At 24.4% G+C, this 22887-nt stretch overlaps 1 protein-coding gene across 3 annotated transcripts in view; it reads right to left on the bottom strand.

The window, feature by feature from the left end:
* Window positions 1-22887, bottom strand: part of LOC112688059 (atrial natriuretic peptide receptor 1-like) — a 395288-nt gene that overhangs the window by 300411 nt on the left and 71990 nt on the right. The gene's annotated exons all lie outside the window — the stretch shown is intronic.

Genomic DNA, 22887 nt, shown 5'->3' with positions numbered 1-22887 from the left:
AGATTATAATTATTTATAATTAGTTTTTGGTTTTTATTAAGCTGTAACAGACTACATATACAGAAAATATAAATATAAATATATAAGTAATATGATTTTAATCAAATATTAATGCTGATTTGATTGGGTACAAAACAAATAATACATTTTGTATATTTCTTCATATTTTGTTCTAAAAAAAAAAAAAAAATGTAATTATAGAATTAGAAATAATTTTTTTTCAAGTTTTATAATTTAAATTGTTGGTATTTTAAAGTGTTTATGTTGTGAATAGTTTTCGAAGTAATTTTCACGTGCTGCCATGTATTTACGAAAACTTTTTATTAAAAATTGCCATATGTGCATAAAAAACTATAAGAATAAAAGTTAATCAAAGTTTAGCCGTAAATTGTTTATATTTTATGTTTAAAACAACCATCTGCAGCATCGGCTATTAGGATATTGTTTTATACAAATATTATTTAATAATTGCAAGGATATAATGAATTTTATTATTGATTTTATGGACTCTTGACAGTTGTCAAGTTAAGTAGAAATATATTCAGGAATATTGATTTTATTCCTGTAGAGCTCGTAGTTTAGGCATTTTGTTAGTATGTTTTTCACACATAGTAGGATACCGAATATTAGACACATTAGAGGTTCCGATTTTTTTAATAGGTAGCTGGGAACGTACACTTTTGAATCGTATATTATTGCAATATTAAATATATTAAAATATTAAATTAATAAAATAAAAAAAAAAATAAAAAAAAAAAAATTACTTTTAGAAATTGCGTGGGCTACTATAACGGATCAAGATACAAGTGTCCATATAATATATATTATTTTTTTTTAATTTTTTTTATTATACAATCTGTAAATATATTATTTTTACAATAAATATAAGTGCTGTACAGTTAAAAATAGAATAAAAATAAAATAAAATAAAAAGGGATTGATGACTTGAATGAAGAATCCATCCAGCGATGGAACTTCTTGACATTGTGAATGGGTTTTATTCAATTAGGAGATCCCAGCACCATTTTCGTCTTAAACGTCTTCTGGGGTCATCTAGGATGGTGAGGTCAAATAAGTTTGAGATTAGAGAATTACGATGGTTGGAGAGATTTGAGTGGAGTCGTTTATATAGAATTTTGGCTACGTGTTGTACTGTTGGAATGGAGATGTCATTATGGAGTGTATCGTTTGAGATGTATGTAGAAGGGGGCTTTGGTAATTTTTCGAATGCATTTGGATTGGAATGTTTGAATTTTCTTTATATTTGATGGTTTGACCGAACCCGAAAGTTGTATACCATATGACCATATGGGTTTTAGTAATATTTTATATAGAAGTATTTTGTTGCTCAGATTGATGTGTTTAGAAGTTAGGAGGAGACGTAGTTGACGGGATCGATTATTCAGTACGATACGTTTGGTATAGATGTGGTGGGCCTAGGTCAGTCGATGGTCCAGGTGGAGACCGAGATATCGGACATTTTGTATGGGTGAAATGGGTAAGCTATTGAGGGTTATGGTAGGGCAGTTTCTTGGTCTTAAAGTGAAAGTGCAATGAGTGGATTTTGACTCGTTTATCTTGATTCCCCAGTCTTTATACAAGGTTTGAAGTAGATTTGAGTGAAATTAAATGAGGTTGGAAGCTATTTTAGGTTCTGAATTAAGCGCCATAATGACTTTGTCATCGGCAAAGTTACCCGTGCTTGTATGGTTAGTTGTGGGTTGATCGGAGGTGTATAGATTGAATAAAAGTGGGACTGCTACGGCACCTTGGGGAACTCCAGCATAGATGGGATTTATTTCAGATAAATCTGAACCAGAACTTACAACAAAGTGCCTGTTTTCGAGGTATGACTTGAATAATAGGTAGTAGTAAGGTGGGAAGATGGATTTTAATTTGAAAAGGAGGCCTTTTAAGGTGGCCATACTTTATCGAAAGCCTGTGCCATGTCTAGAAATGCAGCAGTGCATATTAGTTTTTCTTTCTAGAGTTATGATATTTTGTCTACTAAACGGTGGACTTGGTATATGGTGGTGGTGTGATTTGTACGGAAGCCAAATTGGTTGTCTGGAGTATTTGATTCAATAACAGGTATAATACGTTTTAGAATAAGTTTTTCAAACAATTTTGAGAAGCCATATAATATATAAATATGTTCTATGAAATTTAAAACTATTGCGATTCTGTGCAATATCCATAAAAGAAATCGTAAACAAATTAAATGCTCATAAAAAGAATACTAATGATAAATAGTTATAGCCAGTATATAATTGTACTTGTGTGCAATTTTAAAATCAAACTACACAGATTCCATCGAAATAATTCTATAAATAACATAGTTGTAAAATAGCTATGAAAGTCAACATATTTCAAATAGTTAACATTTATTTATACAAATTTTTTTTCAAATTTTAAAATATTCTATACACATTCGAGACACGAAAAATAAAAATATATAAATATCAAACATAATGCTATATATTTATCAAAATTAATTATATAAATATTAATAATCCATCATACTATATAAGATTTCATACATATAGTGTAAATACAATTTATATATGTATATATACTATATATAGTTCTACGTTGCACTTTTGAAGCAATTCATATAGTCACCCGAGAATTAAATGTACGTACTTTAAGCACATTATATTAATGCATATGTATATATATATATCACATTAAATTTCATAAAACATATTATGTAAATTAAGTTAGATGTATTCTGGGCATAGATAAATAAACACCTAATGATTTTTATATCATAATTAAAATGTATATTCGGAAGAGCTTATAATACTAGATTGATTATTGTTATTTATAAATGATTTGCTTACAAGTCAATTCAAAAATAATTTCTGAATTAAGTATTATATTAATTAAGTAATAATTACTGTGATAATATCTTAAGCAAAATACATTGTCAACATACATTAAACACATGATATTCTATCGTCTGTTAATATATGACAGTGTGGCTTTATATATAACTTAAAGTTACGGCATTATAGTATATATTAGATACACAAACAAAATATAACAACAGAAACCGAAAAAAAAGTTAAATGTGAAGCGGGCATGCCTGAAGGAAAAATAATTTCAAGATAAAAACAGTAAATAAAGACAGTGGCATAGCCAGGATTTTTAAATGGGAGGGGCTAATCACTTTTTTGGAAAAGTAAGTTAAGAGAAGATATGAGAATTCCCCCTTAAACCCCCACCATCTACCACTAAGTTTTTAAATGTAATTCAAGCATTTTAGTATAGTTTTAAAAATATTTATTAATATATAATTTATATTAACAATAATAATTTTGGTTTCAGTGTTCAGTCACTTGCACCACTCTGACAGCTGCATCCTCTTAGGCGAATTTCTGGTAAATTCAGTTATTATTTCACTTTCATCGAATTGCTCTTTTTTATTTATATTAGACATAGCTAACCCATTCAGTCTGTTTTCCGACCTGGTGCTTCTTAAATAATTTTTTAAGCGATTAAGTGCAGAAAACGTTCTTTCCGCAGTGGAAGAGGTAACTGTTAACGTGGCAAATAATTGTAAAAGTATATTAATGTTAGGTTAAAGATTGATACAACGAGAGAGTGAATCAACAGCAGAATTCGGTTTTGGAATGATATTTCGACTCCATTGTTGCGTCCGTATGAACAGCTCAGCTCTGATTGTAGATGAAGTATCATCATGGAGATCTTGGGCAGATATTTTAGCAGCTTTAATAATATTTTCATCGTCATACTTATTTAAATTGGCCGGAATAAGTCCTTCAAGTGATATGACATCAATAAACCTTTGATTAAAACGAGCATAAATTGATTCTATTAAATAGTAAAGAAAACGAATAAAAGTAGAACATTTAAAATATAATTCTGGATTTTCAGAAATAATGTGTTTTCTCTGAGTTTGCCTTTTACATACTCGTGGCATTTTTATTTCAATATTAACACTTTTTCCTATGTTGAAAACGTCATTAAATATTTGATAATGATTCGCCACAACCTTGCATGATAACCATAAAAAAAATAGTGATAATCATGGTAGAAACTAGAAGTATTAGTAAACTGTAATATCTATGCCAAAGACAAACCCCTGTTATTCGTTAATCGTCAAAATTTAATTAATACCAAAGGTTTAAAATGCTTAAATAAAAATATTAGTTTACTAGTTTAGTACATAGATACACTATACATATAAACACGGCCCGTGGGGGGCTATAGCCCCCTTAGCCCCCTCCCTTGGCTATGCCACTGAATAAAGAGGATCCGGTTGGAATATGACTACAACAGGCATCACCTGAGATGGAAAGATTGTGTAAAGAGAGAAGTTAAAGCAGTGGATCCATGAAACAACTAGAGGAAAGTGGCTAAGGAAAGAGAAAGCTGGAGGATAATTGGTTGTACATGATGGTCTTAAGGTCGGAAAACTCAAAAAAAAAAAAACAAAAAATACAAAAACTGGGTGTTGGGTACTCTTTTCTTCATTCATTTCGGTACCAAGCTATTTTAATGTTAATATTTTTAATTGAAAAGTAAGATTTAAATTTTGCACTAGTGAAATAAAACGTAAAGAGCAACTGTTTCCGAGATTTTCTTTCTGGGCTGTGTCACTTGTCTATTGTATTTTTATTTTTTAAATAACTAAAAAAAATAAACCCTTTATGATCCATGTTAAATTTAAAATCCATAGATTAGGTTTTATAAAGTTTTTGTAGAACACTTTTGGTTTCAAAACGTGACTGTTAAAAACAACGCAAAATGTATACTACTGAAGTAGCTTAAAGTATACAAATTATATTTAAAATTACAGTCCTTCATAACCATAATGTAGAACAAATTTTGCGTTCTTTACAAATCCACTTATTGTAATGAAATCCCATAAATTACTATGATAAAAAAGAAATTTCACAGTTATACACACGGTAACATAGTATATAATAAATATATAATTTATTTTATTTATATCAAATAATAAAAAAAAATATTAAATTTATTGGGTCTTTTTAATTTTTAAATACAAATAAAAACCCATAACAATATTCTTCGTATAAAAATATTATATTATGAAAATTTCCTATAAATTAATAATGAACATTATTATTACGAATTCCATAAACTGAAAAAAAAAAAAATTTTTAATAAATAAAATACATAAATTATTGGTAGTTAATTTTCATAATGAAACAAAATAAGAAATTTTAAAATAATATTAAATAGAATAATTTAATGTATAATTAAAATAACTCACGATTTTACTTTTATAAATAGAGACCTATCGAAAATGTATTATTTCATTATAAAATAATACTAGAAGTGATTTGATGATATAATTGAATGAGGTTTATTTTTTTCTAACACTATACTCAAAATAAACAATAATATCAAAGAGGTATTTAATTAGTTATCAAATTTATTTTATTTTAATTCAGTATTTCCATATTTCCAACTTCATATACAACCGAAATTTAACTAACACACATGTGTCAATATTTATATATGATATTAATTTTAAATTAAATCCAATATATAAAATATGTAGATATAAATTATATGAACTGTTTCAAAAATAATTAAGATTTATTTGGAGAATATAAAATAATTCCAGTAGAACATTTAAGCATTGTTTATGTGGTCTCAAAGTTTTTTTTATATTTTTTTAATGGTTAAAGTTTCTTGATTTTCATTGTTCAGACTTATAATACAATTGAACATTTCAAACGTACCAAAAAGGTAGCCATTTGAATAACAACCAACATTTTTTGAAAACATCGAAAATATTTTTAAATGCATGTAATTAACGAACATAGGTTTTCTATCAAGTATTTTCATACAAAGAAAAATTCAATATTCATTAATTAAACGTTTTTCATTTTAGAATCTAAACAAACAAAAATTATTGATTATATTGAACATCTATTAAATGTTTATTCTACATAAAATATAAATTATTATATAGGTATACAATCAATGTTATAAGCATAAAATTTATTTGAAATATTCTAAAAGTTTAATGGGTTTAACAATAAAATGTTTGACAGTTAAAATAAATATTTAAATTATTAATATTTTATTTTCAAATTTAAATTAGTTTCTATGTAAATAAAAATTAAATTAAATTTGTGCTTGAAATGGTGGTTATTAATAAAAATATACTCGTATTATATACAGGAACTACCATTTTTGATACTGGATTTGGTTTGCTCTATTTTTTTTTTTTTTTTTGAGCAACTTTGATCTTTACAGTTTATTGATATGTTCAAAATTGACATTTTTAAGACGGTCGAAAGTTTTAAATTAGGTAATTCGTATTTATCGCATATTTCAACGCTCTACGTATCTTAATACAGCATTTACAAGTATTATTATAACAATTTATTTTTATTAAAACTACTAGGTGTATTTATTATAACATTGAATTTACAAACATATATTATAAGATAATAATAATTTATTATTCCATAAACTGTTCAAAATTATTGTCATTATTTTCAACGCATGCTTCCATTCGTCTAAATAGTTCTCTTTGTGTAGCTGCTATTATTTGATCTTCGGTGAGTTCATTACACGCAATGATTATTTTATTTTTCAAATTATCAAGATTAATAGGTGGATTTTCATAAACTATTATTTTTAAATGTCCCTATAAAAAATAATCCAACTGTGTTATATCAGGTGATCTAGCGAGCCATTGTACTGGACCATATGTACCCATCCATTTATTGCCAAAAGTTTGGTTAAGGTATTCTCGAACAATAATTGAATTATGGGTGGGAGCCCCATCTTGTTGGAAAATGCGTTGAAACATGCGATAAATACGAATTACCTGATTTAAAACTTTCGACTGTCTTAAAAATGTCAATTTTGAACATATGAAAAAACTATAAAGATCAAAGTTGCTCAAAAAAATAGAGCAATCCAAATCCAACGTCAAAAAAATGTGATTCCTATATAAGAAATTTTTATTTTACTGCGCATGCGCAGATATAAAAAAAGTTAAAAATTAGAATTTATCAAAAACATATGTATTTATATGTCCTGTACACTGTAAAAAAACCCGAATCGAATTCTAGGTCATGCGTTCGAAATATTTTCTGTTACCTTTAAAATTGAACATACGGTATTACATACATAATACACAAACATTTCTTGTCATATTATTAAAGGCTTGTTTAGGTTTCTTCAAATATTTGAATATTTCCAAATCACTTATTGAACATATGAGTATCATATTATACCACTTTTACTTTATTATTAAAAATCGTACGTACAGTTTTAAATTGTATTTATTATAATAGGTGAGTATTTAAAAAATTACTATACATCTGATAAAATGTTGTTTTATTGTATAATATACTCTTATCACTCCAAACTAAATATTATAACCAATTTATTCGAAGTTAATCACAAAAAAAAAAAAAAACCCAGCAATGCACTCAGGTAAAATATATATAAATTATACAGAAGAAATATATTATCGATTGGATTATCACAAACAAATTAAATTTTTAAATCACCATTAATAGTCATGTAGTCAAGAAGTATATTAATATTTAAATCTTCATTACATGATAATTATTATAAATTACGAAAACCATAGTACAAGATAATAAATATATATTTAATTACTATAATATCATCTCAAATTAATATTATTAAAGGTATTCTTCATAGTATCAAATCCGAAGCAAAATATCCATAATATATTTTATCGTCGAATAAATGTGAAGAACGAAATTTCACCCTTTTTAATACTCAAGGGTATAAAAATGTAGTACATTTAACCTAAAACTCTGTCATCCATTGTTATAATTATAAATTCGCAAACTTAAAACATGACTACCTTTCTAATTAAACCAAAATATATTGCTTGTTTTCTGTGAAAAGTAAAATGCTACTAATAAGAATTAAAAAAAAATTCAAAGTAACTGTATACTTTTGTTGAGCCACCAAAATGTACATTTGTTTTATTTTAATCCATTTACTTAAGACTAACTTCATAATAATTAAATTACTCAAATTTATATTCAAAAATTAAATATTCCATTCTGATGCCTGAAAAAAGTCATTGTTATAGATGAAACAATATAATAAACAATGATACATAAAATATGACAGTTAACTTTTTAAGGACTAGAAAATAAAAACTTAATTTTTAATGTTAAAAATGTAATAGATTTACTAAATGAAGTATTTCAATAAATATTACAAGAATTTCTAATTAAAATATTAAATAATAATTTTTTTTTTAATGAACCATTAAGAATTTTAAATTGATGTCAAATAAATTAATATTTTTAACATCGATTTAAAAATTAAATTACTTTTAAAAATCAACAACTTATTAATAGAAATTGTACATGATTTCGAATCATTAATATACTCTCATTAAATCATTATTAACCTTCATAAATATAATTGAATAATAGTTATAAGATTACGAAATAGTTTGTAGCATCGTAATAATACAATAATCATAACTTAAATAGTAATATATCAAGTAATATATCTATATATATATATCAAAATTATTTGTTTAAGAATTTTTCTGATTTCGATGAACATATAGGCTTACAATAAAAGTGTTTTATTTACTTAAGATACGCTAAAATTGGTACTTATAGTTATTGAATTATTTAACTGATTCAGGAAATATATAGTCTGTTCATAAATTGATATATATTAAAAAATATTTAATTTAATTGAACACAGCTCATATGATATATTCGTGATTAACAATTACCCACTTTACTATTTATTTAATATAGGAACAAAAAAGTTCCATTTACAATAATGTGTATAATATTATAGCAATCAAAAATAACGAAATAGACTCAGATGTATAAATATAAAAAACATGTTTTGTAATCGTATGGTATGAAAATATGAATAATTAAAATATATATTTGCAAATTAAGATAACTACAATCATAAGAATAATGTAAAGTATTAATAATAATATTAAATATACATACTTAAATTAAACTTATAAATATAAATTTTGCAGGTTTATCCAATTATATTATAATTATAAAATACGAGAATAATTAATTTTCAATTTCATTTATCCTATTTAGAATACAGATCTTTCCCATTTAAAACTAGGTTTTATTCCATACAAACAATTTTTACATAATTTTTGACTATTGGGTTATAACTTTTTAAAAATGTATAAATATGGTATCACTAAAGTACATTTGGTAAAATATATAGCTATTGTATTTTAGACTAAAAATGTATTCAGATTGATATATTAATAATAAACTTTATTTTTACTATATATGATATAAGAATCTTTGCTATTGTTCCACTAGAAAACTTATACATTTGCATTATTCATAAATTCATTTTTATATACTGAAATCCGTTAGTGGCCGACTATTTGTAATCATCAGTTAAGAAGAATTATACACTTTTCTTTTTTTTTTTCAACAAAACATTGTTTTAAAATTAAAATGAATCGCCTCAAAAGCATTCATTTTTTTTTTAACTTACAAAAATATTTATTTTTTATCAATTACTTATAATGCTGATAATTATAACTAAAAATAAAATACAAAATTTTTTTAATATCGTAGCAAACATGGTAAACTCACTTCGAATACATAATCAAATTATGATAGAAATAGTTGAAGAAAGCACCATATGTTGACCTCTATTTTAATTTAGTCAATGAAGTTTATTAACTATAATTGTAGTTACAAGTTAACTTGTTATATAAATAGTATTTTAACTATGTAATTATAGTAAGTAAGCACTTAACTAGAGATATTTTTCTACGCATATTTATAAATCTTTAAGTGGACATTTTTTGAAGTCTTTATTTGATTTTTCAATTATCTTCTTCTTTTTTTTCTTTCGCCTTTTTCCCAACTATTTAGAATCGACCACCCTGGTCCTAAACCTTCACTCGTTTCGATTTTCTAAATCCTCTACGCATCTAAATACACCAACTGCCCTCATATCATTCTCAATCATACCGTTATCATAATAACTTTTCACTTATCATAACTCATAAATGTATAAACAAAAACCATAAATATCTCATACTACCGATATTATAATTTCAAATAATTTTTTTTAATTATTTATTGAATTACTAAAAATATAATTAATGGGAATTTTATGACTCAATTTTTACAAATAGTTAAAACCTAAACTTAATTTAATAAAATAAAATAAAAACATAAGTAAACGGTAAACGGTCTGAAATATTTTATAGGGGACTTTTTCCATTAGTTTTGCTAATATTCATATAATATTATCAGTATTATAAAATAAAATATATTAATAGATACATTATAACTGTTGAAAAAAGGTACTTATGAAATTCATCGGACCATCTACAGTTTACTTATATTTTTTTATTTTATAAGTTTAGACTTAAACTATTTGTAATAACCAAGTAACAAAATGCCTATTTATTATGTTTCAAGTCATTCAATAAATACTTTTAAAAATTATAATATAATGGCAATTTTATATAAAATTAATTTTAAATTAATAAAACAATTCTACATTTATTTCAGAAGAAACTAAAAGTATTTCAATCAAAAAAACATTATATTTTGAAATAAACTTTATACTTAAAGAATTTATGTTGTAAACTAGATTCCGAGTGGTAATAGAAAACTATTGGTCTTAGAATGATATATCTGTTGACTATTTTTTTTCAATGATATTTTTAAGGAGTAAGGTATTATTATTATAAGTTCAAGTTACTTGTTAGAAGTTTCGATAAGTTTTCTTTTTCTATATATTATAAATTTACATCAGTAATATTTTAGAGAGATCAAATTTCAAATTTATTTCAGTAGATAGATTTCAAAAATACAGCCAAAATAAAAGTAAAGATATAAATGTTATTAAGTGTATAGTAATATTCTAACTGTGATATTATAATTATTTATGAAAGGCAAGATTTATCGTTGCTTTCAAATTTAAACTAATAATTCCACACTAAACTAGTAAAGTGAAAGGTGAGTGAAGAAAAACAAGTGTTGAACACCCTGCAGTCTATGTATCTTGACAGTTGGTGTAACTATTTTTTTTTACATATGTTATTGTAATATAGGAATATGTATAAAAAACAAATACAAGAAACACTATATTAAGTATAATATAATTTATCTATCCGAAACCACTTAAACTTTTCAGAGTAAAATGAATATCAAGATATAATTACAAAAAACAAAAATTAAAATGTTTCCGTTAAATTAATACAATACATAGTATACTATAAAGCAACAAGCATACTTAAATTTTCATTTAATCATGTCAGAACGTAATTAAAAATACAGAAAATCAACTTAATATGAAAGTGTTTATTCGCTATAAGTTATGTGTAAACAAAAAAATTTAATTTTACAGAAAAATATAATTAAAATGTTCATATAGATGTATATTTTTTTCCCGTAATTATTAATTTACTATTAAATTATTTATGGTTTAATAATTAATTTTTGTTTTATTTGACTCACTCACTTAGAAAATAAAATGTAGATTAATATAATAAAACGTCTAAGACCACATATTACATACTATATGCATGATACCTAAGTATTAGTAACAACAAGGAAAAAACTTAAATCAATTTTTACTATTAAAAATATTAAAGCACCTCTTCAGAGCATTTTGTTCTATATTATTCAAAAAAATAACATAAATTTACCACGATTATTTAATCTGAATGGAAGCATCCCGTCGAGTAATACTATCTAAAAAGCGTCACCAAATATAATCGACTTAGTTCCAGTTTTTAAATATAGGTATATAATTGTGTATATAATATACTCAATAATATTTATTTCATAAAATAATAAAATAAAGCTTGTAAATTAATATATAAATAAATAGCTTATTAATAGTAATAAAAATATGCTTAGCCTTGAGTATCATTATACAGTCGAATCGTGATAACTCGAAGATAAAGGAGGATAAAAATTTACTTCGAGATACCTAACTCGAATTTATCAAAATTAAATCAAAACTTTGAGTTATAAAATGAAATATAATTTTAAAAATTTACTATAAAAATGTTTTGTACATAAATGGTAACACAAAATCTTCTAATTTGCCTATGGCTTCAAATATAATAGTATTCACGTCTTCGACAGATTAAACAAATTGCCTAACAATTTGTAATGATGACACTGTTTGGTTCATCGTAATCATTATTTGATATATATATTACACATTTTACGATATACATTTTATACCCATGATTCCGTTATCAGTAAAAATATATATAATTTATACTATACTAAACAAGTATATAATAATCCACTGAATACAACATCAAAAATGTTAAAAGAAACATCAAAGAATCAACAATTGTAGCATACAATAGAAATGTAGTCGTTTGATCGATATTAAGTATATTTGCTACAATTTACCAATCATATCCGCCAATATTATTATTTTCTAAACATACATCACCTTCACATTGCTCTTCATTAAAATAGAAACCAGCTTTTTTGAAACAGTCGACAATTGTATTTGATTGTACATTACTATACGTAATAACAAATTCATACTTACTGTTATTGTGCGTATGCTAATAATCAGTTTCTATCTACTCGTATATTATACAGTACAGATATGACAGGATATAATAATATACTTCGACTAAGCCATTTATCAAAATTTTATACACGAGTTAACAAGACTTATAATATTCTAAGTATTATGAGAATTTCTAGGGGAATTAGAAAAAATCGAAATGTCAAGTTTTTCGAGTTATCGCGACTTGACTGTATTTGTAATGTACGACAAGTTTCTAATTAAAAATCCATCATCAAGTATGTATAAAATCAATAAAATCCCGACTCTATACTAATATATTGGCTGTATATACATATGTTAAATATAGTATAAATATAATAACACCAGGCTTTTGTTTATTTATTTATTTCTATGTATAAACTGTCTATTTAAATATCAATATTTATTGCACCAGATGGTATAACTGTATTTTATAGTCCAATATACATAGTATTTACGTTGTATATTACATAATATTATAATAGATTTTGTATCATCGTTCATTTTAAAATTTAGAATGTAAACTCTATCTTGTATAAACCAAATAATATTATATAACCAATTAAAAAATGTAATGTGTAAAATTGATGTTTATTTATTTAGTCGGTAAAATATATCAACATTTAAAAGATGCATTTAGAATAACTTCCTAATACCATACATTTGAAAAAAAATTTAGAAAAATTGAATTGCTAATATAATTTTTAGTAAAATCTAAGATAAAAATGAATCACTCACATTAAGTTATATTATATTTTCTCATAGATACTACTATTAAACTTTAACATTTTACATTAAGGTTCATTTCATTATGAAGTATTATCGAAATTATTCATTTTTTTAAATAAATGGTGTAGAATAGTTATTAATTTAAACATATTAAACACAAACAATTCATAGATAGATTTTCAGAAAAAAGAAAAGAAAAAGTAACTTTTCTAAAAAATGATAAATATTGTCGAATAAACATATTTTAACATAAATAGGTGTCTTTATAGGTAAGTAAAAAATAATTTATTTTATTTTTGTCTTTTATAGAAACATGACATGTTAAAGTAAAGCATAACTGTCCGAAAAGTAAAGCCCTATAAAAAAGCCAAGGGCGAATTAAATAAAGTGGAAAATAATTGTCGATAAGATTCATGATCATTATTTAGTTAAACAAATAAAAAGGGTTAATTTAAATTAATATAATGTTTTTAATAATCATAAAAATAAAAAAGTCATATAAATAATGTTATACTCATATATCTGAATAAATATATCAAATATAGTCAATAAGCCAAAATAAGATAAAATAAAAGTATATATTTACACTTTTAACGTCCTTAAAAGAGTTTATAATATCAATTATATATCCGTCAATGATTGATTATTAATCTTTACATTGAGTTTCTAAAATAAAAAAGTGAACTTTTAAATTTCTGATAATATTTGAACGTTTCCGTTTTAAAACTATTTTTATAATATAAGTAGGTCATAATATAATTATAAAGCAAAAAGGCAATAACTCAATTTTCAAGAAAAGAGATAATTATTAAAATGATCAATAATAAAATTAAATTAATAACTTGTGTGTGATTTAAAATCAATTTTTTCTACTTTAACGTTTAAGAGTACAGACAAATCAAAATTTCATTACAGAAAAAAAAATCAAAATGTATATATATAAATCTTTTTTTATGATCAATAAATTTGAGTGGTAAATTTTTATCAAAAGTCTAGGAATGTAGATTTTTAGATTAAAATTGAACACGGATGGTTGTTTTGAAAAGTATTTTTCCCTCAGATTTTTTTCGGTAATTTTATTTTTCACTGCATAACAATAGAACTGAGAAAATTTTAGAAACGAAATAATATTCAATTTCAACTAGTAATAAACACTTTATATCTTTTATTAAAACAAATTATAAAGATATTAATAATTTTTAAATATTTACCAGGTTGACAATAATTTTAGTAGCTCTTGGAACCTATTGTACGAGCGTAGAACGTATAGAAAATCGGAATACTGGGTGTTATCAGTTTTTAGGCCTCAATTCCAACACACACAATTATTATACTTACAAATAATAAATTATTAATATGTAAACAAATAAACAAATAGTTTAATTATAAAAATAAATAAATACTTGGCCTGGATTATTATTATATTTGTAAAGTACGACTGGTTTCAAATTAAAAAACCATTGTCAGGTATGTACAAATCATCAATAATAGTGTCACGATTTTATTAATCTTGTATCTACCTGACAATGAATTTTCATCCGTCGCACTTTACAACTATAATAATACTTCAGGCTAAATATTAATTTAATTAATTAATATTATATAATTTATTTATTATATATTTATTACTACTTTTTAAACTATTTGTTTATTTATCTAAATATTAATTTACGAATATTAAACATTTAATAATTTTTAATTTTAATTTTTATTTTATTTTTATTTTTTTATTAAATAAAATATTATTTTCTTTTTAATTATGAAATGATTTCGTAAATTTTTTAGACCTCAAGAACTTTGATAAGTGTATTATAATTGTTTGATAGTTTACGAGTATATTAATTATAATTTTATAATTTATAATTTCTATTTATAAAATAATGTTTTAAAATAATATATAGGTTGGATTTTAGATTTTAACCTGTATATTACTATGCATTAATATAAAACTGAATATATTTAGAGAATTGTCGTCAATAGTGACTGAAATAAAGAACATGACTAGAATAAAAACTATAAGCAATATACCATGAATGAAACATACATGATGATCACAGATAAAATATTTTAATATTCTAAATATGAAATATTTCACATAGACAACAGATAATAATAAATATCACGTTATAACAATTTAATGAACGCAAAATTAAAAAATTAAATAAAATATTTTGGTTAGTTAGTAAAAACTTACGGTTTGTGTCTAATACAGTCTAAAGAAACACTTGTGTTCTTCAGTATTTAATAACGATACTATAAACAATTATAACTAATAATAACAGCAACATAGTTTAATAAATTTGTACTACAAAATAATAAGATTATTTTTTTTACAAGCAAAATGTTTGTTATTGAATTTAAGTTAAATTTTAAAATCTCGAGTAAATCATTTAATGAAAAATAATTTTCATGGTTGGAATCAGATTAAAAAATAAAAAAACGAAACATCAAAGATCTATTTTCATTGAAGAATTTTCAATTTATTTTTCATAATATATATTAATTTTCTGTTTCTAAGTATTTCCAAACATCTAATCAAGATAGTGTAAAATTTGTTTTTAGTTATGTAACTACTGGTTTTTTTTTTTTTTTTTGTATCTCAGTAGAAATATAGTATCTACAAGACATCAAACAAGTAACATAATTTTCACTTAATCTCATACTATAATAGTTCATATTAATTTATTTACAAAATCTTCTAAAAGCTTAAGAATATCTAAAATCATTAAAAAAAAAGAAATCAGTATGATGAGTTTAAGACTTTTTCTATGTTTTTAAACGAAAAAAAAAATAGAAAACGGACGTAATAAGTTTATTTACAAATTACATAGATACACACACACACACATATATATATATACATATATGTGTATGTATACAAAATATGCGTAATGGCCAAATTTCAAATATACTTTTTATAAATAAAATGTACCATAAAGTAAAATAGTTTTATATTCTTATACTAAAAACATAATGATCTGTTTTAAATATATTTTTTTATTATAAACTTCCAATAAAAATAGATTAAAAATAAAAAAAAAATATAATCAACATTTGTAATAATATACGACTTTTCTAAAAATCAAATATAAATAAATGTTGAAAAAAAATCAAATATAATAATCTCATTAAAATGATTTATAGCAATATTTTCAAATAATAAATATAGTTAAATTTCCTTTTAAGTGTAACGTTTAAATAAAATAAATCGAAATACAGAAAAAAGGATTTATACGTAATAAATAAAATCATAAAATAAAACTAAAATATACTCTTTACATAAACCAACAGTAAGTATAAGTTATGACATTTTTTTATAAACTTTTTCACAAAAATATGTGATTTTTCTTGCCACCATATTTTATTTATTTGTTATTTTAAAAAGGAAAAAACTCGTGGATAACATACTGTTCATAATTTATATTTGTACACATGGTGATGTGTTAAACATTTAAAAAAGAAAAATCTACAACTACCACTACAAAATATTATTTGCATATTATTTAATACCAAAATAGTGTTACAATATAACGTTTTATAATCTTTGAGAGTATAAATCTGTAGATGTATAACAATACATTTCAAATGATTATAAGTCTGTATATTTTTAGAATAAAATGTAATAATACGAACAATATAAAAAATAAAAAATAAATTCAAAGATAATTGTATTTGTAGTGCTTTCAATACTTTTAAGCATTAATAATAATCTCATAAACAGAAATACTGAAGTATATTCTTTGCAAACAATAAAATGGATGTTATAAAAATATATTCGCGTAGAATATCTGTTACATACCTATTCAATTAATATAAATCCATATCTAATAATTATCAGTTTTCAAACTTAAAATCTTAGTTATTTAATACAATTAAAACATAGCTATTTTACACGAAAATGTGATTTAATAATTTTAAACTAAAATGGGTCAAAATAATTATATATTGGAAGCACAATTTAATATGCATGTACAAATACCATAGATTCGTAGAATCGAGTAAATATTTAATTCCCGGCATACTAAAATGCCACATATCATTTGTGATACAGCTATTATTTAATAATTATAAAATTAGCTCATGTCTTTTATTCTTTGTAAAATATATACAATTACGTGAACATCAATACTTCCTCCATTAAGCTGCGTCCACACCTAACAAACGTTTGGGGAAACATTGTTTGTTAAACGTTTGTCAAACATTTTATAAGTACAACGAAAGTTTATTCATAATTCAGTTGTTCGCTATAAGTTTACCAACAGTTGTGATCATGTCAAATCTTGAAGAAATTACATATTGCATAGACGCTACTAATTTTGTTAATGCGTAATAAAACATAAAAAAAAAATTAAAAAAAAAAAGGTGGTGGGAAAGACAGTTTTTTCAGTGAAGAAAGACTTACAGTGATGAAAATTTCATTTTAGATTTACATGATGATAATTTATTAAGTAATTTTACCAGAATGTCAAGTTGTGATTTTGAATTTTGAATTAATTTAATTGGCCTACAAGTCACAAAACAAAACACAAATTTTCGTGAAAGTATTTTTGTATCAGTGCGTTTAGCAATAACTTGACAACTTTTCTCTACTGATGATATGATTCATATAATTTTTTAATGAATTACTTAATAATAACTTAACTAAATTTATAATTATTTATATAGAGGTACATCGGTATACAAGTACAAACAAACATTCAAGATGTTCGCCTAGTGAGCGAACATTTTTGTTTGAATTATTGACAAAAAAATTGATTTGAAAACGTGTCTACATCAAACAAACGTTCGAAAAAATATTCGTCGACCGTTTGCTAGATATTTTTTGATGTACCGCGAACGTTTGACAAACGTTTTTAAATTGTTTGTTTGGTGTGGACGTAGCTTTAGACCTACAAAATCTAGTTTTACGTGGATATTCAAGAATAATGTTATTTTCCCATTTTTCAGTTGATCAACATTAAAAAATTTATTCAAAAATATTTCATCACCACGAAAACATTTATATATGTATGTATATATAAATATATATAAATTGACTAAAATGTGTTAATTATGGTATTTTATACAATGACTAGAATTTTAAACGATCTAGGCATTATATGAAATTCCTAAAAATATATACCTAGATAATGTATTAAATCCATTTTATGGACATTGATAATATAATATCTAAAAGTTATGATGGGTTACAGCTTTTAAAATATAATTTCGATAGTTATTTACAGGTATAAATTATTTATTTGTAATTTTCACATTTCAGTCTTCTATAAAATGTCATGTGAATAATCAATCGCGAGATATGAAACATCTTTTCAAATTTGAGTTATTAAAGCCAAAATATGATATGAAAAACAGGGTATTTTTAACTGATAAATGATATTATCAATTCATAAAAAATTTGTTTAACGCTGAATTGAAAACCAAAAAAAAAAAAATTATTTAACTATTGGTTAAAATATGTTTTTCTGGTCATTAATAATAATAATAAATTAATTTATCTTGTTAATATATAAAAATATAAATTTTTACAATAATTATATACTCAAAATTAAATATATTTTGTTTCAGCAACAACAACATTAAAAATAAATGACAAACTAAATAAAAACAATTAAAATCTCTGTTATAACAAAATTGATATGATTAATATTTACATATGCATGTATTCTGTAATAATTAGTATTTCTTAATAAATATATCTTTGTACTGATAAAATAAATTATCTTTGATATAATTGTTTAATACCATTATGATAAAAATTAAATGGATTTTCCTATTCTGCATAGTTGCCAATATTTTGTTCGACATTAAATAAAATGCCTAATAATTATATAAAATACCTAAAAAATTGTTTGTAAAAATATTAATATTATAAACGGCTTTAAAAATAGGTTAGGTATTACATAACTAACCTAGTCATTATATAAAATGCTAGAATTATACATATTTCCGCCAACATATATGACTGAAAATGTCTTCGCTTTAAACTCATGAAATTACAACTTTCAATTTAGACTTCAAAGTCATATCACATGCAATATAATATCTATAGCAACAGACCTTGCTTCGGTTGTTATGAAAAGTATATCGATTTTGGAAGAGGGGGATCTTTTTTGGGTATTATTGATGTCTGTTTTTGTTTGATATACAGTTTTAATCACCAATTTCAACTTTTCAAATATTAAAAAAGTTGTTTTTTTTAAGATCACACGTATTTTTTCTTACAAATTATGATAGGTGTAAAATATTAAAATTTTACAATAATGAATTGTTATTTTGTAAAAATGTATAAACTTATATTATAGTAACATGTTTTTAGCGAAAATTTACAAATCGTTAATCGAAATCACCGTTACTTGAATAAAATATACAAGATATTTTACACTATTGTCGATCATCATCTATAGACATTGGGTTTCCTATAAAATAATTACATTCTTGTTACATATTTCTGTATAATATTGGTTCAATGGGGTTAGTTTCTACTCTCCTCTTTTTTATAGTTTTGAGCAATAAGACTAGCTAACAAAATAAATATCTGAATTTAAAATCAATAAAATCAAATTTAAGACAATTGCAATACATGTTGTCACTACATGTAGTGACTTGATACAAAATAGTTTGAATGGACTATACCGTTTCGTGAAACAAAATAACCTATTTTAAATACCAATCACTTTTTTATATTATATTATACATATTTATTTACTAATATTTAGGGATAGGACGCGGTTTCGCTTCGACGATGCTTAAATAAGTGGTTAAGGCGAGTGGAGATCCGAGACCATTAGTTTACAACTTATACTATCAATACATATAAATATTTATATGTATAGAGTCGTGAGAAGTGGTTGAGATACTCGAATAAGTGTCGACCAAATATTAACCGACTCGAGGCCTCAACGAACAAATAAACGGAGGTAGGGTGTCTTAAGGTGATGACCAGGAAAAGAGCCATTTTATATTAAACATCAGCCGGGTGTATGATATGATAGGTCAGTCTACAATACCGAAAACCACTAGTAATTGGTTGTCGCATCGACGGTGATCACGTTGGCCATATTGAGAAGTAGAACACGATTGCGTACATTTGTCCTTTTTGGCAACATGATTGCGTGCGTTTGTAGATAAAGGTGGGTAAGAAAAATAAATAAACACGATTACGTATGAAATTGTATGCAACGTTGTCAAATTTGCTAATTTAACTAATAATAGTAAAAATATTTAAAGATTAAAAAAAAATCAAAAATCAAAAAAATCAACAAAAAAACATAAACAATAAATATAACAGCTCTATAATGGTTCATAAAAAAAATTAATAATAAAATAATAAATAAAATGAGGAAAACTAATTAAAAGTAATTAATAAATAAATAAAATCTATAGTTTTTATTTAAATGAAATTATTGTTCATAAATTACTTGAAAATGCTTAAATTTAGATTCCTTAACATCTATAACCTACTACTTTTACTGAAACTCGGAAAATACCGTATAATATAACGGAAATAACGAAATTTCGTTATATCTGATATATTTGTTATCATTAACAATAAACATAGGTAGTAAAAATAACAAAACACAAATTATTTATTAACTTTTAAAGCTATAGTAAGTATATGTACAAGACCGTATCTGGGAGGGGTCCAAGGTTTCTGGACCCCCCTCCGAAATTTCTTCAATATTTTACAAGTATTTAAAATAATTTGTTGGTAAAAATGACTTAAACTCCAATTAATCATTGACTGTTTTTAGATATTTTTATAGCGTGTAAAAATAATAATCACAGGCTTTTAACAAACACGCATAGAATATAAAAATCTAACGTGATAAGATGTCAAAGTAATTTTGTTTATTTGATTTTATTATATTTTAATAAATGAAGACTAATAAGTAGGGACAGGATTTATATGCACAAAAAATGCTGTAATATGCTATAAAATATGTATCTATTTTTAAATATGTACTTAAATATTCACTTAAAATTTTGTTTAAAATTATGTACAAATATTTGAAATGTATTATAAATATAAAAATAAGTATTAATTAATACGGTATTAAAAAAAGTATAAAAAAGCTTTTAAAATATTTTGTCGTCAAGTCGATATATATATTGTATATGACTATAATATGAGATATGAGTATGTAATCTTATCTTTGGAAATAACGACCGGTTGCAATTTTATCGATATTATGTGGCTGTGAACATGAAAATACGACGAAAACGAATATATGTGCTTTTAATAATAATATGCACTATAAAACTACAAATATGCATTGAATATGCATTTAATAGTTAAAAACGTTGAAATGTGCAAAATATGCATAATAGAATTAGTGTTATTTTAATAAGAAAGATCTAAATCGGGGACAATGCTCATCAGATTTCAAAAAGCTTATTCCAATACATATATGCATTTGCATATAAATCCATATAAATCCGGTCCCTACTAATATGTCTCATTTTTGACCAAATATCAAAAGCCAAAATTTAAATTCAATAAAATTACATTATACATGTTTTGGAACATGTATAACCTCCTCTAACCACCCCTCCCCCCCCCCGAAAAAAATTTCTAGATACAGCCTTGTATAGGCATGTAGTATACACCAATATCAGTATGAAAATTGGCATCAACGTTTAAAAGTTCGTAAGTAATAGTGTGGTTAAAAATCAGGTAACATTTTATGGAATCGTGTAGTTTAAAAAGGTATCACCGATAACGACAGTATGCAATCGTGTTTTACCCATATTGAGGTTTGCGGGATGAATTCAGTTAGAAATGGTAAACAAACACGTGGGCGCTCGTCGCCGATCGTTAACGTAAATTCACCGGTCACCGTTCTCGTCCACTGTCCTCCTCATCACTATTTTTTGCCAATCGACGTCGTTGTCGTCATTTTCAGTTCTTATAAAATGCTATTGATTGTAAAAGTTTGATCGAAGAGAACAATATTATATTTTGTCGAGATGCACCATAGTCTCTTACACCTGTGCGTTTCCGACTAGTAAACACTATTGTGGACGGCAATTTCCTGTGTATTTTTGTTTCTCGACGTATCTGTGTATTACTCCGCTGATATTTCTGGCACGAAGTTGAACAATTGGTCTTGTTCGAACTAACCGGATCTTACTTTTCTCCCGGTATCGTCTTCGGAGTAGTCCTATCACAAAATAATGGCCGGTAAGCTGCATTTTTGGGTCTCCCGTCTCCTTGTTTGTTGGTACACAGCACTGCGCGCTGTGTTTTGATTCGCCGAATAATATATTAATTGGTGGCTTTGAAAAAAGCCTTTTTGTACATGGTATATTGTTATGCACCGTAACAGACTTGTACCGGTGTACCGGTTTTTTTAAACGGCTTTTTAATTTTGAAATAAAAAAATAAACATGTAAAATGTAAAAACAATCGTAACAATCGTTTCTAATACACGGGGTGAAAAGGTAACGTATTTGGTTTTTGATTATTTAAAAAAAATAATAATAGATCAAAATTCGTTAACGCTGTTTATAGCTGCAAACATTTTAAACGATACGAACTATCATACACGTAAACACTTGCTTATCACGAATCGTATTGTAAGCGTATGACCAGAAAAAAAA

Source organism: Sipha flava, unplaced genomic scaffold (assembly GCF_003268045.1).
Source record: "Sipha flava isolate LNK unplaced genomic scaffold, YSA_version1 36_pilon_pilon, whole genome shotgun sequence".
NCBI lineage: Eukaryota > Metazoa > Arthropoda > Insecta > Hemiptera > Aphididae > Sipha > Sipha flava.
The sequence above is the reverse complement of the archived record's forward strand: the minus strand, read 5'-3'. Positions and strand labels throughout refer to the sequence as shown.